This window comes from Kogia breviceps, chromosome 4 (assembly GCF_026419965.1).
Source record: "Kogia breviceps isolate mKogBre1 chromosome 4, mKogBre1 haplotype 1, whole genome shotgun sequence".
NCBI classification, from domain to species: Eukaryota; Metazoa; Chordata; class Mammalia; order Artiodactyla; family Physeteridae; genus Kogia; species Kogia breviceps.
The window spans coordinates 97309241-97330157 of NC_081313.1; positions in this window are offsets into that span (position 1 = coordinate 97309241).

Sequence of the window (20917 nt, forward strand, 5' to 3'; positions counted from 1 at the left end):
ATGGCAAGAGAATTAAGCTGGATCTAAGATTCCCAAACATTGATTAGGATCATACATGCAGTGGTCAGAATAAATTCATACATGTTTTTTCTCTTTATAGATCAAATGGAAAGATGCAAAGATCACTCAGCTGATGGGGGTGAGGGCCAGATTTGTTAGGTTACTTTCTAAATCCTAACTAATTCATTGCTTGGAAACTTTGCATAGTAAGCAGAATTAGTCACAAAGCATCCCTTTTCTGGAATTTGGTGAACAAAAACCTAAACATTTTAGCCAAGAAAATTTTATAAATACATTTTTTAAAACTAAATGCAATTAACCATTTTAAAGAGATTCACCCATTGAAAAATAAAAATTGGAAAACCAAAGCATATATCATTCTTCATTCATCACTGTTTTCATATTGTGCCATTTTATTTTCTATTACTACCATAGTCAGATTGTGCTTTCCTAATATTTTATCATGATTCCTATGAATAGATTATTATTTCTATTATTGTCTTAGATTTATTGAATATCACCACAGTAATATCCTCTGGTACTATGTGAAATATTAAGCTATTAACAAATAATCAAGTAAGAATGGAGTGTAAATTTCTCTCTTTTCTGAAGTCTCTGTATTTCAGGGTGTTATTTTCATTGATCTGTAGAACACAGCTTCGCCATCAGGCAGTGAAAGTGAATCCACTGTATTGTTTATTGGTAGCTGGCTATTCTAAATTTTCTTTTCAAATTGAGAATTTGAAGTTTCAATTTCACTTATTCAAGAAATAGTTCCAAAACAGGTCTTCTGTAGGAAAAAACCATAAGACATTTCTCAAAACCATTATTATCAGATCTATTTGAATTATATTACAGTCCTCTGAAGGGAGATGAAAAAGCTCTTCTCTTCTACAACTATGAGCTCTCTGAGAGCAGGGATGATATTTTAGTCATTGCCAGTACCTAGCACAGTTCTTGGCACATAGTAAGTAGATAATAATTTTGTGATCGATAAGTAAAATTAAACAAATAAAGGAATGAATTAATGTTAAAGATAATACTAAAACAATATACCCTTCATATATTAAAGTCAAAAATGAACAGGATTCTGATAAGATATGGATATTTGAGTCATTGTAATATTTTATGAATCTCTAATGCATGTATTTATTCCTTTATTACAAAGAGAGTAAATGTTTTCTCCAACCAGACTGTAGCTTTCTTTGCCTTCTACATAGCATAAAATAACATATCCATATGAAAATAATCTCTATACTTCCCTTTTGCATTGACTGAAAGAGTGAATCCAGAAAAGGTTGGTAACTTGCCTCAGTATCAGAGAGGAATAGTAAAGGCACAGTTAGCCCCTATCTGCCAGATAGTCTCAGAGACTAGGGAGAATAGAGAGATCCCAATGTATCTGGTGGAAGAAATCAGTTTCATTATAATCTCAAAGACATTTTAGCTGATAAATGACCACGATATATATTTACACAGTCAGATTAGTGGTGAGTCAGGCAAGTAAATGCATGATATGGTAACATTATACACTGAGTATTTGGAAGGACATAGGAGCTCCTAGCCCAAAAGATTTGGGGTTTAGGATTAGAGAATTCTTCCCAGAAAAGCTGATACTGAGCTGGGCCCAGAAGCACAAGAGCAAGGTAAAAGTCAATGGCAGAGTTAGAGGTGGAGGAGGACTTATTAAAGGCTCAGAGGCTAGGGAAATCCTAGAGTATCCCACTAATTGTCAGTTCCTCAGTAGACTGGACAAGAGAGGGTGAAATCAGTGATGTTATTGACCAAGAGTAGACACAGAAGGCCTTGAACACCACATCCATGAACATAGACTATCCTATAGGTGAAAATGGATCAATGAGGGATTCTAAATTGGAGCATGTAATAATCAATTTACATATGAAGGCAAAAATGAAGAAGAATGTACCAATGAAGACTGTGGGCAGAGAAACTAGTTTAGAAAGTTAGTACAGTTATATAGGTAATAAATTCTGAGGACCTTAACAAATGTTCACTGCTAACATAATTAACCCTTAAAAAAACTTATCTCATTTTATTTACATCATTTTCCTCTATTTATTCTCTCCCTTGCTTGTGAGGGTTCACTGAGATATTTGACCAAGTGTATTTACTGCAGCATGGAACTCACACTTTCTGGGACATCTACACACCTAAAAAATACTAGCTAGCCAGTAACTGGAATATATAATACAGAATCAATTGTCAAGTCTAACTAAATAAATAAGGTCTAAACTTTAAAAAAGGCCTGTTTACCACTCTGTTTTTTGTTTGTTTTTTTTTTTTTTTTTTAACCACAGTATCATTATTATCCATTCCAAACTATTTCAGGGCAGACACAAGACATAATTAGAGAGCACTGTGCACTATTTGATGTGAAAATATGAAATGGTAAGTTGGTTTAGCTGACTTCTAGCAGTAGTAGATATGCTGATTTTATAATTGCCCCCCAATTCAAATAAAATAATTTAATTTATACCTAGAAAAATAAAAATAAATTTAATTTCTGTAATAACTGTTTAACCATTTGCTTGATTCCTGAACAAGCCTATACACTAAATTATACCACAGGCTATGTAATAAGGTGATCTGCATACAATTGCTATAGGTATTGCTTGCTATTACAGGAAGATGTTTTACATGTCAAATAAAATAATAAAAAGCCAAATAGTGAACATTACAAGACACTTGCTTCATTTAGTATATAAATTTCTCAATATAAAATGAAATAAAATAATGTAATTATATTAAAAAAACCAGTGAGTATTACAACCACATAGACCCTACCATAGCCTAGTTCTTCATAATCACTGTGATGATTGCCATACAACCCTCAGAAAACCTAGAGGAGAAACTAAGATGGAAAACTGGTTTCTGAAATGTTTGGTTATGCCTTTTATTCAGGCAGATGTTTAACTTTTTTAGTATTTTTTAAACAATTCTACTTTAAAAAAAAAAGGATTTCTTTTCATTCTGTCCAGAGGAAAAAAGGGAGCTCCTCCATTTTACCATTTGGTATAATCTCAATGAAAAATGGAGGTTTGTTCTCAAATAGCATGGAGGTTAGTTGCACTTTCAGTCAAGAAAAAAAAAAATTTAATAGAATTATTCAACAAGTTAATAGAGGTCAAACTAAACAATGATCAGTATGCCTGGAAGCAGAAATAATAACTGCTCTTATGAAATAGAAGGTCCTGGCTATTTTTCTTCTCCCTTAAGGAAGTTATAATGATGTTTGATATTATTCTGTTTATAAAATATAAAGTAGAGAGAGGAGAGCAATAGAGCAATACAGAAAGAGAAAGAGCTAGAACTTCACCAACACATTTTCAGTTATGCTACCTGAGATAAAATTCATAAACACTTCAGATGTCCTAAGTATAGAATAGTGGTTATATAGTGAAAATTTTCTGAGATAATCAATGCCAAAAGAGCAAAGTAACTTAGAATTTCCACAAGTTCTACATGTAGATAAAAAAGAGAGAAATTGAGGGTAAAAAAATTCAGAAAATATAAACAGAAAAAAATTAGGGGCGGGGAAAATGAAAGGGAGAGAGACTAGTAAGAAAACAGCATATTTATGTAATGAAAAAGGAAGAAAAATAAATGAAAGGCACAAAGTCCAGTTTTAAGTATCATTTTCTTTCCACAAAGCTCAACATGTTCTAAATCGAAATGTTTCTTATTGTTTATCTTTTCTAAGACATGAGAGAGACCACTGGATAAAATAAAAATCACTTTTCTTTACCTGTATTCTCATAAATTTTTTAAAATAGCAAAAAATATAAAAAGTTATTTAGAAAAAAATTACAAACTACTAAAGATAAAAAATACATTAAAATATGCCTCTACACATAAATTATACACAGCACATATGTGTTACATGAAAAAAACGTATCACACTAAAGCACTATCATAATTCATCTGTCATACATCCAATAATTTCAAGAATATGTAATTAGTTATCTTACAACACACACACACACACAAACATTGACAATTATTTCAAGTTTAGAATAATTTTTTTAAGAATTATTGGAAAAGCACTTGACCAATCAACATAAAATAATAAATAATAATTCAAAAATTATATTGAAGTGCTCTGAACTGGAATACATTCCAACAAGTTGGCAATAGTTTGCTTTTGCAATCTGCTTTTCATCTCTCAAAAAATAAATTGCTCCTGCATAAACAATATTTCAGTAACTGACAGAGTTGGCAGCTAGGCTGAAGACAGCAGGGATATTAGCAACCGTGACTGGTAGCAAAATTGGGGGTTGCAGAGAGAGGAGAAAGCATGCATTCAAATTTAAGGAGTAGCTGTTGTATTTCAGGTTCCTTTAAAACATGTGAGATGACATATTGAGGTCACCACTGATTAAAAAGCTGTATCTACAAGGGAGGCTTTCACCTACTCTAAAACCTAACCCCTTGGAGATGTGCTGGCCTATCCCTTCCATGAGCACACCATGGGTGCCCGCTGCTAAATTCCTCCAAACTGGCTTCACCCACTGGATGATGTGGCCAATTAGTGAAGGGAGCTAAAGACATAGTTCTATTGGGTGTAATGCCAGTGTGAAACCTCAAAACCACCAGCACAGTGCTCAAAGAGCAAGTCCTAATACCTTGATGTAAAACTTCTGGTTTAATTTTAAGTTTTCCTCACCAATTTCCTCTCAACTGTACTTACTGGGATAGCATTTTCAGTATAGTCTTTCAGTTAATTTTATAACAAAACCTATTCTGAAAATACAAAAGATTCATATATTACATTTCCTGGTCTGCCTTCTCAATACATCTTTCTCAGAAATTTTTAGTAAGTACCTTGTCTTTAAAAAGAGGCAGTCTACTTATTAAACGGAAGAGTTGAAAACAATACTACACTTCCCCAGTGTCCCAAAGGAAAGCACTCCTCCCTACAAGTTTGTAGAAATTTCAGTTAATTGCAGAACATTTAAAACGGAGTGTTCAAATTCAGTCTGTTTAGCAGAGACTACTTGCTGCCCCTCAATACCCAGCCTCCCCTCCTTCTTCTACTAACAGCCCCTGAATTTAACTGGGAATATCATACCTGGTTACATGTTCTCAGCTTCCATCGCAGTTAAATGTGCGCTTGTGACTATGTTCTGTCTTTCAGGATGGAATGAAAGTGATGACTACAGCTTTAAGAAGGCTGCATCTTCTTCCTTCCACCCCTCCCTACTTTTCATTCTTTTACAAAGAGCAGTCAGTTCAGATACGGTGGGTGACCATATATATGGCTGGTTTCTCAGGACACTCACATTTGTTCCTGTTGCAGGGTCTTCTGGTCACCCTAATCTGAGACCATGAGATGGAAACAGTATTGAGGGTGGCTGAGTTACAAAACAGAAAAAGCAGCTGTTATTTGGCTTTTGTTAGAGAAGCTAAAAGGGCTAGCCATATAAAATCAACAGAAAAGTCAGAAATCCTTTTTACGTTTCAGAATAAGACACAGCTATTTCCTTCTAGGTGTCTAAAATCTACTGAGATGTTGAACACTTAAATAAGATTAAACAAGACAAGATTTTTTTTTAAATGTTTGCAAACGTAAGAAAAAAGAAAGCCAGTGGGTACAATGGTTCCCAAAAAACCAGTAGTTTTTGTCTGAAGAAACCCAAGAAGGGTTCTTGGATAAGGCAGCATTTAACCTGGGCTTTGCATAATAAATATGAATAGGGTTTCAAAAGGCAGCAAAAAGACTCTAGATAAAGAGATTAGCAGGAGCAAAGACATAAAGGTAGCAATGTGAATGACATTTTCAAGAAATGAGTTTGTAGACTATCAGGTGGGTAGGATGTGGGAAAAGCTGAAACAAATGTAACTGGGATTCAATTTCAGATAAATATGAGTGCTATTCTGATAAGTTTGGAGTTTATTCTGAAGGAAGTGTGAAGCCAATAAAAGTTTCCCTGAACCTTCACTGGAAAGGACAAAATGAATTCAAAATACACCACAGTGTTCATATCCACAGGACATATGGCTGACTATATATGGTTAATGAAGGGAAATAAGTAATGATACATTGAGAGGTGTTTTCTAAATAACCAATGCTGGTCTCCATCCCCATTTTCTGTTATCTCTTGGCCTTTTCTTATCCCCACCCCCCTTTTTCAATCAGCTAGATTATTCTTTGCTTCTAAGTTTCAAAAGCCAAGGCCTTGGGAAATTCAAACCTTGAGGAAGAAAAATAAATAGATTCAGAAAAAAATCAGGAAGAGAAAAAGTCAGGCCACAACCTTCCCATAACACATTACAAACCCAACAATACGCCCCTAGGGCTGGGAGAAGAGAAAGTTAGAATATTCTTCAGAACCAAGATGCTGATTGGTCCCTGAGAAATGGGCCCTGCACTGTGTCTATCCCCAGAACTCCCAGGAAATTCTGTGAGAGTTGGGGCTAGAAGGACCAGTCACCGGTTTCCTAAGTAGAAGAATGCAGGAAAACCTCATATTAAAAAACTGCAAACAGGGCTTCCCTGGTGGCGCAGTGGTTGAGAGTCCGCCTGCTAAGGACACGGGTTCGTGCCCCGGTCCGGGAAGATCCCACATGCCACGAAGCGGCTGGGCCCGTGAGCCATGGCCACTGAGCCTGCGCGTCCGGAGCCTGTGCTCCGCAACGGGAGAGGCCACAGCAGTGAGAGGCCCGCGTACCGCAAAAAAAAAAAAAAAGAAAAAGAAAAAAAACCCTGCAAACAGAGAAAGAAAAGACAAAAAAAAAAAAAGTCATCCATATACTCTATGCCCCTGTTAGCTTATGCTCCTCTAGTCAGTGAGCACGTCCAGTTTACAAAGCCCTGCACCTCTACATGAAGTGAATAAGAAAAAGAAAAGACTCAGCAGCGAGGAAGATGAAAGAATCCCCACACAGACGCATCACAACTTTTGGGTCCCTTAAGACCTGAGGGAGGTGAGGGTGGAAACACAGACTTCTAACAGATCAATATGTGGAGGAGGGTGCAGCCCTAGGGGGATTTTACAAAGGTTCTGTAACCTTCAGGGGCAGGTGTGCCTTGTTATTGCCTCACTTTTTATCACCTAGGAAACACTCTACTCATTCCCACCAAAACAATATCAGAGTGATTGTGAACACGGTTTTTTAGTCATTGGAAATGTAACATTTTAAACCCTGTGTACTTAAAAAGAACCAAAATTAAAAGTAAAATGCATAGATTTCAACTACTTTTACATTTGCTGGCCCTCAATTAAAAACTAATGTGGGGGGAGCGAGAAGATGGCGGAAGAGTAAGACGCGGGGATCACTCTTCCTCCTCACAGATACATCAGAAATACATCTACACGTGGAACTTCTCCTATAGAACACCCACCGAACGCTGGCAGAAGACCGAAGACCTCAGGTCTCAGGCAAGAAACCCCCCCACGTACCTTGTTAGGGCAAAAGAAAAAAAGAATAAACAGAGACAAAAGAATAGGGACGGGACCTGCACCAGTGGGAGGGAGCCGAGAGGGAGGAAAGGTTCCCGCACACTAGAAGCCCCTTCGCGGGCGGAGACTGCGGGTGGCAGAGGGGGAAGCTTCAGAGCCGCGGAGGAGACCACAGCCAACAGGGTGCAGAGGGCAAAGCGGAGAGATTCCCGCACGGAGGATCGGTGCCGATCAGCACTCACCAGCCCGAGAGGCTTGTCTGCTCATCCGCCGCGGCGGGCGGGGCTGGGAACTGAGCCTCGGGCGGATCCCAGGGAAAGGTCTGGAGTTGGCAGAGCGAAAACAGCCTGAAGGGGTTAGCGCACCACGGCGGGCCGGGAGGGAGTTCTCGAGAAGTCTGGAGCTGCCGAAGAGGCAAGAGACCTTCTCTTCCCTCTTTACCTCCTGCTGCGCGAGGAGAGGGGTTTAAGCGCGCCGCTTAAAGGAGCTCCAGAAACGGGCGCGGAGCTGCCGAAGAGACAAGAGACTTTTTCTTGCCTCTTTGCTTCCTGGGGCGCGAGGAAAGGGAATTAAGGGCACCACATAAAGGAGCCCCAGAAACGGGCGCGAGCTGCGGCTGTCGGCGCCGGACAACAGAGAGGGGTGTGCGGAGCTACGGTTGCTGCTGCCGCCACCAAGAGGCCTGTGTGCGAGCGCAGGTCACTCTCCACACTGCCCCTCCCGGGAGCCTGTGCAGCCCGCCAGCGCCGGGGTCCCGGGATCCTGGGACAGCTTCCCCGGGAAAACGCGCGGCGTGCCTCGGGCCGGTGCAGCGTCACGCCGGCCTCTGCCGCCGCGGACTCGCCCCACATCCGTGCCCCCCACCCACCGCCTGAGTGAGCCAGAGCCCCCGAATCAACTGCTCCGTTAACGCTGCTCCTTTGACCCCGCCCTCTCTGAGCGAAGGGCAGACGCCCTCGGACGACCTGCGCACAGAGGCGGGGCCAGGTCCAGGGCTGAGCCCCAGGAGCTGTGCGAACAAAGAGAGGGGGTGGTCCCTCCCAGCAGCCTCAGAAACAGCAGTTTAAAGCTCCACAGTCAGCTTGAAGTGCCCTGCATCTGTGGAAAACCTGAATAGACAGCGAAATATCCCAGGTTGTGGAAGTGGACTTTGGGAGCAAGATATACTATTATTTTCCCCTTTTTTCTTTTTGTGAGTGTGTATGTGGGTGCTGCTGTGTGAGATTTTGTCTGTATAGCTTTGTTTTCACCATTTGTCCTGGGGTTAGACCGACCTTTTTTTTTTTTTTTTTTTTTTTTTTTTTTTTTTCTTTAATAGAAATTTTTCTTCTTAATAATTATTTTGTTATTTTAATAACTGTATTTTACCCTACTTTATTTTGTCTTCTCCCCTTTCTTTCTTCCTTTCTTCCCTCCTTTTCCTATTTCCCTCCTTCCTTCCTTCCTCCCTTCCTTCCTTCCTTCCTTCCTTTATTCCCTCCTTCCTTCCTCCCTTCCTTTCTTTATTCCCTCCTTCCTTCCTCCCTTCCTTTCTTCCTCCCTCCCTTCCTTTCTTCCTCCCTCTCTTCCTTTATTCCTCCCTCCCTTCTTTATTCCCTCCTTCCTTCTTCCCTTCCTTTCTTCCTCCCTCCCTTCCTTTCTTTATTCCCTCCTTCCTTCCTCCCTTCCTTTCTTCCTCCCTCCCTTCCTTTCTTTATTCTCTCCTTCCTTCCTCCCTTCCTTTCTTCCTCCCTCCCTTCCTTCCTTTATTCCCTCCTTCCTTCCTCCTTCCCTTCCTTTCTTCCTCCCTCCCTTCCTCTCTTTATTCCCTCCTTCCTTCCTCCCTCCCTTCCTTTCTTTATTCCCTCCTTCCTTCCTCCCTTCCTTTCTTCCTCCCTCCCTTCCTTTCTTCCTCCCTCCCTTCCTTTCTTTATTCCCTCCTTCCTTCCTCCCTTCCTTTCTTCCTCCCTCCCTTCCTTTTATTCCCTCCTTCCTTCCTCCCTTCCTTTCTTCCTTCCTTCCCTCCCTTTCTTCCTTCCTTCCCTCCCTTCCTCCTTTCTTCCTTCCTTTCTTGACTTTCTACTTTTTTCTCCCTTTTGTTTTGAGCCGTGTGGATTAAAGGCTCTTGGCACTCCAGCCAGGTGTCAAGGCTGTGTCTCTGAGGTGGGAGAACTAACCTCAGGACACTGGTCCACAAGAGACCTCTCAGCTCCACGTAATATCAAACGGCGAAAATCTCCCAGAGATATCCATCTCAACACCAAGACCCAGCTTCACTCAAGGACCAGCAACGAACAGTGCTGGACACCCTATACCCAACAAAGAGCGAGACAGGTCTACAGCCCCATCCATTAGCAGAGAGGCGGCCTAGAATCTCAGTAAGGCTACCGACATCCCCATACACGCCCCCAGACGTGGACCTACCCACCAGGGAGACGGGATCCAGCCTCATCCACCAGATCAGGGGAACTCGTCCCCCCAACCAGGAAACCTACTCAACCTACTGAACCAACCTCAGCCACTGGGGACAGCCACCAAAAATAGATAGAAATTCGAACCTGCAGCCTGCAAAAGGGAGACCCCAAACATAGTAAGATAAGCAAAATGAGAAGACAGAAAAACACACAGCAGATGAAGGAACAAGATAAAAACACACCAGACCTAACAGATGAAGAGGTAATAGCCAATCTACCTGAAAGAGAATTTAGAATAATGATGGTGAAGATGATGCAAAATCTTGGAAATAGAATAGACAAATTGCAAGAATCAGTTAACAAGGACCTAGAAGAAATAAAGAGGAAGCAAGTAACGATGAGCAACACAATAAATGAAATGAAAAATACTCTAGACGGGATCAGTAGCAGAATAACGGAGGCAGAAGGACGGATAAGTGACCTGGAAGATAAAATAGTGGAAATAACTACTGCAGAGCAGAAGAAAGAAAAAAGAATGAAAAGAACTGAGGACAGTCTCAGAGATCTCTGGGACAACATTAAACGCACCAACATTCGAATCATAGGGGTCCCAGAAGAAGAAGAGAAAAAGAAAGGGACTGAGAAAATATTTGAAGAGATTATAGTTGAAAACTTCCCTAATATAGGAAAGGAAATAGTCAACCAAGTCCAGGAAGCACAGAGAGTCCCATACAGGATAAACCCAAGGATAAACACGCCGAGACACATAATAATTAAACTGTCAAAAATTAAATACAAAGAAAACATATTAAAAGCAGCAAGGGAAAAACAACAAATAACACACAAGGGAACCCCCATAAGGCTAACATCTGATCTTTCAGCAGAAACTCTACAAGCCAGAAGGGAGTGGCAGGACATATTTAAAGTGATGAAGGAAAAAAACCTACAACCAAGACTACTCTACCCAGCAAGGATCTCATTCAGATTTGATGGAGAAATTAAAACCTTTACAGACAAGCAAAAGCTGAGAGAGTACAGCACCACCAAACCAGCTTTACAACAAATGCTAAAGGAACTTCTCTAAGCAAGAAACATAAGAGAAGGAAAAGACCTACAAGAACAACCTGAAACAATTAAGCAAATGGTAATAGGAACGCACATATCAATAATTACCTTAAATGTAAATGGATTAAATGCTCCCACCAAAAGACACAGACTGGCTGAATGGATACAAAAACAGGACCCATATATATGCTGTCTACCAGAGACCCACTTCAGACCTAGGGACACTTACAGGCTGAAAGTGAGGGGATGGAAAAAGATATTCCATGCAAATGGAAATCAGAAGAAAGCTGGAGTAGCAATTCTCATATCAGACAAAATAGACTTTAAAATAAAAACTATTACAAGAGACAAAGAAGGACACTATATAATGATCAAGGGATCGATCCATGAAGAAGATATAACAATTGTAAATATTTATGCACCCAACATAGGCGCACCTCAATACATAAGGCAAATACTAACAGCCATAAAAGGGGAAATCGACAGTAACACAATCATAGTAGGGGACTTTAACACCCCACTTTCACCAATGGACAGATCATCCAAAATGAAAATAAATAAAGAAACACAAGCTTTAAATGATACATTATACAAGATGGATTTACTTGATATTTATAGGACATTCCATCCAAAAACAACAGAATACACATTTTTCTCAAGTGCCCATGGAACATTCTCCAGGATAGATCATATCTTGGGTCACAAATCTAGCCTTGGCAAATTTAAGAAAATTGAAATCGTATCAAGTATCTTTTCTGACCACAACGCTATGAGACTAGATATCAATTACAGGAAAAGATCTGTAAAAAATACAAGCACATGGAGGCTAAACAATACACTACTTAAGAACGAAGTGATCACTGAAGAAATCAAAGAGGAAATCAAAAAGTACTTAGAAACAAATGACAATGGAGACACGACGACCCAAAACCTATGGGATACAGCAAAAGCAGTTCTAAGAGGGAAGTTTATAGCAATACAATCATACCTTAAGAAACAGGAAGCAACTCGAATAAACAACTTAACTTTGCACCTAAAGCAATTAGAGAAGGAAGAACAAAAAAACCCCAAATTTAGCAGAAGGAAAGAAATCATAAAGATCAGATCAGAAATTAATGAAAAAGAAATGAAGGAAACAATAGCAAAGATCAATAAAAGTAAAAGCTGGTTCTTTGAGAAGATAAATAAAATTGATAAACCATTAGCCAGACTCATCAAGAAAAAAAGGGAGAAGACCCAAATCAATAGAATTAGAAATGAAAAAGGAGATGTAACAACTGACTCTGCAGAAATACAAAAGATTATTAGAGATTACTACAAGCAACTCTATGGCAATAAAATGGACAACCTGGAAGAAATGGACAAATTCTTAGAAATGCACAACCTGCCAAGACTGAACCAGGAAGAAATAGAAAACATGAACAGACCAATCACAAGCACTGAAATTGAAACTGTGATTAAAAATCTTCCAACAAACAAAAGCCCAGGACCAGATGGCTTCACAGGCGAATTCTATCAAACATTTAGAGAAGAGCTAACACCTATCCTTCTGAAACTCTTCCAAAAGATAGCAGAGGTAGGAACACTCCCAAACTCATTCTACGAGGCCACCATCACCCTGATACCAAAACCAGACAAAGACGTCACAAAGAAAGAAAACTATAGGCCAATATCACTGATGAACATAGATGCAAAAATCCTCAACAAAATACTAGCAAACAGAATCCAACAGCACATTAAAAGGATCATACACCATGATCAGGTGGGGTTTATTCCAGGAATGCAAGGATTCTTCAATATACGCAAATCAATCAACGTGATACACCATATCAACAAACTGAAGGAGAAAAACCATATGATCATCTCAATAGATGCAGAGAAAGCTTTTGACAAAATTCAACACCCATTTATGATAAAAACCCTGCAGAAAGTAGGCATAGAGGGAACTTTCCTCAATATAATAAAGGCAATATATGACAAACCCACAGCCAGCATTGTTCTCAATGGTGAAAAACTGAAACCATTTCCACTAAGATCAGGAACAAGACAAGGTTGCCCACTCTCACCACTCTTATTCAACATAGTTTTGGAAGTTCTAGCCACAGCAATTAGAGAAAATAAAGAAATAAAAGGAATCCAAATAGGAAAAGAAGAAGTAAAGCTGTCACTGTTTGCAGATGACATGATACTATATATAGAGAATACTAAGGATGCTACCAGAAAACTACCAGAACTAATCAATGAATTTGGTAAAGTAGCAGGATACAAAGTTAATGCACAGAAATCTCTGGCATTCTTATACACTAATGATGAAAAATCTGAGAATGAAATTACGAAAACACTCCCATTTACCATTGCAACAAAAAGAATAAAATATCTAGGAATAAACCTACCTAAGGAGACAAAAGACTTGTATACAGAAAACTATAAGACACTGATGAAAGAAATTAAAGATGATACAAATAGGTGGAGAAATATACCATGTTCTTGGATTGGAAGAATCAACATAGTGAAAATGACTGTATTACCCAAAGCAATATACAGATTCAATGCAATCCCTATCAAATTGCCACTGGCATTTTTTACAGAACTAGAAAAAAGAATTTCACAATTTGTATGGAAACACAAAAGACCCCGAATAGCCAAAGCAATCTTGAGAACGAAAAATGGAGCTGGAGGAATCAGGCTCCCTGACTTCAGACTATACTACAAGGCCACAGTAATCAAGACAGTATGGTACTGGCACAAAAACAGAAATATAGATCAATGGAACAGGATAGAAAGCCCAGAGATAAACCCACACACATATGGTCACCTTATCTTTGATAAAGGAGGCAAGAATATACATTGGAGAAAAGACAGCCTCTTCAATAAGTGGTGTTGGGAAAACTGGACAGCTACCTGTAGAAGTATGAAATTAGAACACTCCCTAACACCATACACAAAAATAAACTCAAAATGGGTTAAAGACCTAAATGTAAGGCCAGACACTATCAAACTCTTAGAGGAAAACATAGGCAGAACACTCTATGACATCAATCACAGCAAGATCCTTTTTGACCCATCTCCTAGAGAAATGGAAATAAAAACAAAAATAAACAAATGGGATCTAATGAAACTTAAAAGCTTTTGCACAGCAAAGGATACCATAAACAAGACCAAAAGACAACCCTCAGAATGGGAGAAAATATTTGCAAATGAAGCAACTGACAAAGGATTAATATCCAAAATTTATAAGCAACTCATGCAGCTCAATAACAAAAAAACAAACAGCCCAATCCAAAAATGGGCAGAAGAACTAAATAGACATTTCTCCAAAGAAGATATACAGATTGCCAACAAACACATGAAAGAATGCTCAACATCATTAATCATTAGAGAAATGCAAATCAAAACTACAATGAGATACCATCTCACACCGGCCAGATTGGCCATCATCAAAAACTCTAGAAACAATAAATGCTGGAGAGGGTGTGGAGAAAAGGGAACACTCTTGCACTGCTGGTGGGAATGTAAAATGATACAGCCACTATGGAGAACAGTATGGAGGTTCCTTAAAAAACTACAAATAGAACTACCATATGACCCAGCAATCCCACTACTGGGCATATACCCTGAGAAAACCATAATTCAAAAAGAGTCATGTACCAAAATGTTTATTGCAGCTCTATTTACGATAGCCAGGACATGGAAGCAACCTAAGTGTCCATCAACAGATGAATGGATAAGGAAGATGTGGCACATATATACAATGGAATATTACTCAGCCATAAAAAGAAATGAAACTGAGTTATTTGTAATGAGGTGGATAGACCTGGAATCTGTCATACAGAGTGAAGTAAGTCAGAAGGACAAAAACAAATACCGTATGCTAACACATATATATGGAATCTAAAAAAAAAAATGTCATGAAGAGATTAGTGGTAGGAGGGAATAAAACACAGACCTACTAGAGCATGGACTTGAGGATATGGGGAGGGGGAAGGGTAAGCTGTGACGATGTGAGAGAGTGGCAGGGACATATACACACTACCAAATGTAAATTAGATAGCTAGTGGGAAGCTACAGCATAGCACAGGGAGTTCACCTCTGTACTTAGTGACCACCTAGAGGGGTGGGATAGGGAGGATGGGAGGGAGGGTGACAAAAGAGGGAAGAGTTATGGGAACATATGTATATGTATAACTGATTCACTTTGTTGTAAAGGAGAAACTAACCCACTATTGTAAAACAGTTATACTCAAATAAAGATGTTAAAAAAAAAAAAAAAAAAAAAACTAATGTGCAATTAAATGATTTTTTTTTTTTCCAGAGAACAGAATATTTTTAAGGACCTACTCTCAGGAATTGTAGTATAAAGTAAACATACTTGCGTCAAGATTAAAATCTGGTTTCTCATTATTTTAAATCATATACTCTTTCCTTCTTAATAGGCCCCATGATTTACTTTTAGTGAATTTAAGAACATACTTTTAAATAAACTAAAAAATACTGCCACAAGCAGGCAAGAAGATATTTACTCTGTTTTAATTAGGGCTACTTTGCAATTCATTCAAAATTTATTCTACTAATGTTCCCAATAAATAACATGAAAGATAGATATTTTACTTTTGCTATGAGAGTTCATCATGCAATTGCACCATGAATTCTTGGGAAGAAAAAAACATGTCAGGATGTGTTTCAAAATAGAAGGGTAAAAAACACAACAGCTGATTCATTTGCAAGGAAATATTCAATGTGAATGATTGTCCCCAGAAACTTAAAAAAAGAAATTCATTTTCAAGTTTTTTTCCCAGTCAGAAAATTTATGAGAGAAAGAAGAGGAACTATTTATGAGAGAACTTCATGCAAAATTTGTGAACACTTGGAATGTCAAGATATTAGGATTAGGCTGAACCATATGAAAGTGCCAGTACTTGACCATTTTTGACCCACACAAATGGAAACTTCATATCACTCACTTTCTTACCTTTTGAAACACAAAAGAAAAAAAAAAAAAAAACCATTTAATTAGAAAAAAAAATTTCATTTTTCAAATGCCCCTAATAATCACACTACCCTAAAAGATTTTTTTCCTGAATAATCAAGGCAGGACTAATGATTAAGAAAAGGAGATTCACATGAAGTCTTACTCCAGAACTATCTAGATATTTAAGAGAAGCTACTAGAGGGAAGAAACTGAGTATTTAAGATATAAATTTAAAAGATAACTTCCGTGTAATCACTTTTTGGGGAACTCAACATTTTCCTTAAGGAAAAGATGTCAGAGTTCCTCCAAATGATAATGTATGATTCTCCCCAAGAATGTGGCTCTGGACTCTTGGCTAAACTAGGAGAGAATAAAGAATTAAGTTCATTGGATATCATCTTGATAAAAAGAAGAAGCTTCCTAGGAGAAAAAAATGATTCTGGGAAGAAAAAACATACAATAGAAAAAGCAAACCAAACCATGCTGACCCGCCTTTCCCAGAATCTTACAGAATCAATCTTTCTCACTCATCTTTAAATGGAAAGAATAGAAGGAAAAGATGACATTGGAAAGGAGGGGAGATTATATTATACAATTAATATCTCCTAAATTTGCTTCATTTATCTTTTCAACAATTCCAGCAAAATTTGGAGAAATCCATCAAGCACCAGGGCTCCCTCTCTCCTCCCTAGCTTTGTAGTATTGGGCAGCATAAAAGAAGTAAGAGGACTTCCCCGATTTCCCAAGCATTAGGATTTATGGACCTTCATGCTGATGTCTTTCAGATGACTGATTTGTTTGTCAGTCTTGTAGTAAGTATTCAAAAGGTCAGGGTGTTCTGCTCTTAAAACACTGAAACAATTAGTGCAAATGCTCTAAACCCTTAAGAAATTAGCTATTCTGAACAGAGGTGGCAGATATACCACCTAGCATTTGATGGGCTCCTTTTAAAAATGTATTCTGTACTTTTTTGCCTTCTTAAATTATTAAATCATGCTGTAGATGGTGAAAGATTTACAAAGCACTGTGGATGGTAGATGAGCTTGAACTGGGATCAGATCATACTAGCTGTGTAATTATGGGTATGTTATTTAGCACCTCAGGTTTCTCTCTCTAAGCATCTATCTCTTTGATGAGAGGCAAAAATGTGGTAATATATGCAAAGTGAAAATCAGTGCCAAGAACCTAAATTCTCAATAAATATTAGTTACTTTCATTCCTCTCTTCCCCTAATCCAAACACTACGCATGCCTACGCTTTCCTCATCACAACTGTGAAGCATACATTACAGGTCCGCTGTTGTTAAAGTACTTGAGATACAAGGGGCTTTTTGCACCCACTCCCACTTCACCCTCCTCCCCAAATTATCCTCTATTACTTTTGGCTTTTAATTCATTGTCTCAGCATCTCTAGTAGGGATGTCAATTTCCTGGCCCCAATCTACTACTCCCCCCAACCCATTTATGCCAGATAAAGGATGTGGGCTGAAAAACAAAACAAAAAAACAGAAATCCTGTCTTAAGTTGGCTGAAACAACTGTGAACTTTATTGTCTCACATGACAATAAGTTCAGAAGTAATGGAGACTCGAGAGCTGTTTGGTTAACCCAGATCCTTCTCTCTCCCTTTTCTGTCACATTATGTGATCTGCTTCATCCCAAGGCTGTCTTACCTTAGTCACAAGATGGCTGTCAGAAGCAGTGGGGTTGCAGGCTTCTCTGGCACATCCAAAAGGAGAGAGAAAGAGACTCTTTCGCAGGCATGAAGTAAAAAAAAAAACAACAGTTGAGTGTGATTAGGTTAAGTTAGGTCACGTGGACACCCTTTACTTATGAAAATCAGTTGGGGAAATGCACAGATGGCTTAAGTTAGATTATTGAAAAAATGCACAACTAAAATGGAATTACCGTGGTGGAATAAAAGTACTTGATACCTATTCTTGGAATGTGACATGAGGGCAGGGCTGGTCTCAGTTTCCTCTTGTATTATAAGAGCTAACTGGGGAAGGGCTGACACTTGAACATCTATGGTTGTACTAGATTGTAATGTAAGTTAGATAAGCACCAAAAGCCCATTGCCTTCTGCTGTGCCAATAACTCATTGTACTAATTGGGCTCAGCATTCAACCAGTTATACTGACTCAGCCTCAAAACCTTCTCCACACAGTATCACAGGAACAATACTGTTTAGACATTACACAGTAATGTCTTCATTATGATCAATGTTTCTTTCCATGTAAATCATTTTGCCCTACTCCCTACAGCTAACCCATTGACTCAAGGGCATGAATCCTCCACAGAAAGAGCTGAACTCAGCCTAGAACTTAAAAATCATCACTCAGCTTTGTGTTTCCACTTAGATTATTGTTGATCGAGTAGCCAGCATTTGCTGAAAAGGAAAGTTTATCCTCAAAGTTGTGCTTCATGCATCAAAAGCAAGGAGGTCTGAGCACAAACCTTCACTGGAAGCCATAGCGCAGAGAGGCAGATGGTAGAAAAAATGGGAAATACCTTCACAGGTGAATAAAATGTCCTTCTAGGACTGGGGCGAGAAGAGAGAAAGAGCAGGTAAAGGTCAAATGGTTTGACTGGCTTCCCATATCCACCCCCACATCGCAGGCTGAAAAATCCAGAATGGTAATGTCAAAAGTAATCAGAAAATTCTGGCCCAAGCAGAGGACTTCTACCTTACTTCCTAAAGAAAAATTTAGAAAAACATCAAGTGCCTTAAGAAAGGCTCACAACAAAACAGAAAGGTAACAGCAAAGTAGAAATTGCAGTGTGACATAATTAAACAGAGAGAGGCATATTCCTGCACACTCCAAAGAGGATGCAGAGGATAGCTGAGGGTCCTGGCTAGGAGCTCACCAGTGGACTGGCAGAGGGGATGGTGGGTAGGGAGAGAAGCCACTCAGTGAAGGAAAAAGTGACCCTGCAGCAGAAGACTACAGGGAAGACTGCCCAAGCCAATAATAAAATGAGAGCCACAGCTCGGCTTCAGAGATACAGCAGCATTCCCTTTCTCAACCCCCCAACACTACCCTACAGAGTGAGCTAATCCAGTCCACCAGAGCAGGGAGAAGTGGGCAATGGAGGTGGCAGACCTGACAGCTAGAAGCAGAGGTCAAATACATCACAAAAGCCAAGCTGTTCATCAGAAATGGCAAGGAATTGTACCCTCTGTTTACCCTGCCCCTGTGTTTTAGAAATCACTACATGGTCAGGCATGCCTACCTCTGCATCTCCAGCCACTCAACACCATCCACTCTTCTCCATGGTTACCAAGCTCCACCACTCTGATCTCCCTTCTTTTTCTTGACTTACCACTGAATGAAATGCTCTTCCCTTGCCTCTTTGTCCAGCTGGCTTCTCCCATCATTCAGATCTCAGTTTGTTGTTGTTGCTTGTTTTGCTTTTTTTGTAAAGACGTATTTCAAACCAAGCCATCATTCTTTCTGGTGAAATCTTTGAAGCATTCTCTTTAACTTTTAGGGAGACAAAATCAGAAACATCTGCTATCACCATTATTATTTCACATTTTCTAAAAGTACTAGCCAAGAGAAATAAAACATAAATATTGGCAAAATTTAGGTGTGATTATGATATGCACTTAATATAATCATATACTCAGAATACCCAAGAAAATTTAAAAACTATTAGAAGTGATAAGAAAACTAAGTAGGTGTCACCACAGAACTAAAGCATTCATAGAAAGTCATCATGTAGAAAATATAGTGGGAGTTCTTAGCTAAGATTACAGGTTGAATACATACAACTAATTTTGCTTTTTCCTGAACTTCACCAAAACCATAGCACAGGGAATTTTTTAAGGGCATAAACTCACAGGGATAGGGAACAACAGAGAGAAAACGGCAGTAGAAATATGAAAGCTGTACCACAGATAGAAAATAGATAACCCACTCAAGAAGGCCAAATCTCAAAGCAACAGGAAAAAACTGAGAATTTACCCAATTCATAAAATAGACTCCTCAAAAGGTAAATGAAAATGAAAACACAGGGCAGTCTACTTCTGGTCATATTTCTGGCTGGATGTCAATATCTGTTCTTTTAAACAGTTTTATTGATACACTATTTACATACCATAGTGTTCACCAGGCCAAATCGAACAATTCAATGTTTCTTTAGCATATTCACAGAGTTGTGCAGCCATCACCATAATCTAATTTTAGAACATTTCCATAACTCTGGGTCTCAGTTGAAATGGTCCCTCCTTACAGATGTCCTCCACAATGACCTTTAATAGACCCACACCCCTTACTTCCTGTTTCTTTTCTTTAAGCATTAATAATGACAGGTAGATATTTTACAGAGGTATTGAGTTCCTTGTTTACTGTCAAACTTTCTCACTAGCGTAAACTCCATAAAGAGGGGGTTTGTCTCTCTTGACCTTCTTTGTAGTCCAGCTGGTAGCACACAGCCCAGGGCCTGCCATGTAGTGTGTGGTCACTAAAAACAGTTGCTGACTGGATGAACTGGTGATACATAATTATAGCAGGAGACTGAGCAGAACCCTCTATGATGGAAGACCAGCCATTGAAAGCAACAGCAGGTAGCACTGAGGAGGAACGCAAGCAGGAGGGCACTGAGCCAATAACCCCGCTGTCCACCTGCTATTTGGAAGATCAGCCACCCCAGTGGGACTGAGGAAACCTCTTAGGTTCTTGGACAGTCAGAGAGAGTGAGGAAGGAAGGCCTCAGCGGTATGAGATAATCTCAATGATAAAAATGAGCGATCTCACACAATTAATTTGGAAAATAAAACAATATGATTGTATTTGCAGCTCATGCAGGCAAATCATTCAGATCGCTTACACTACTAACACATTAAAATATACAAAGTAAGTAAGTGTTCCTTTGATGCATCCACTCTATATCTGCTATTGTTAATGAAATGCCGAGTACAGGGTAGAGCAAAGGTCTGGAATTAGAACTTCTATCTTCATTCTTCCACTACTAGCTACGTGACTTTGAGCAAGTTACTTAACTGCTTTGTGCTTTGACTTATACATTTATAAAATAGATGTATTAATAGTTCCTATATGATAAGAGC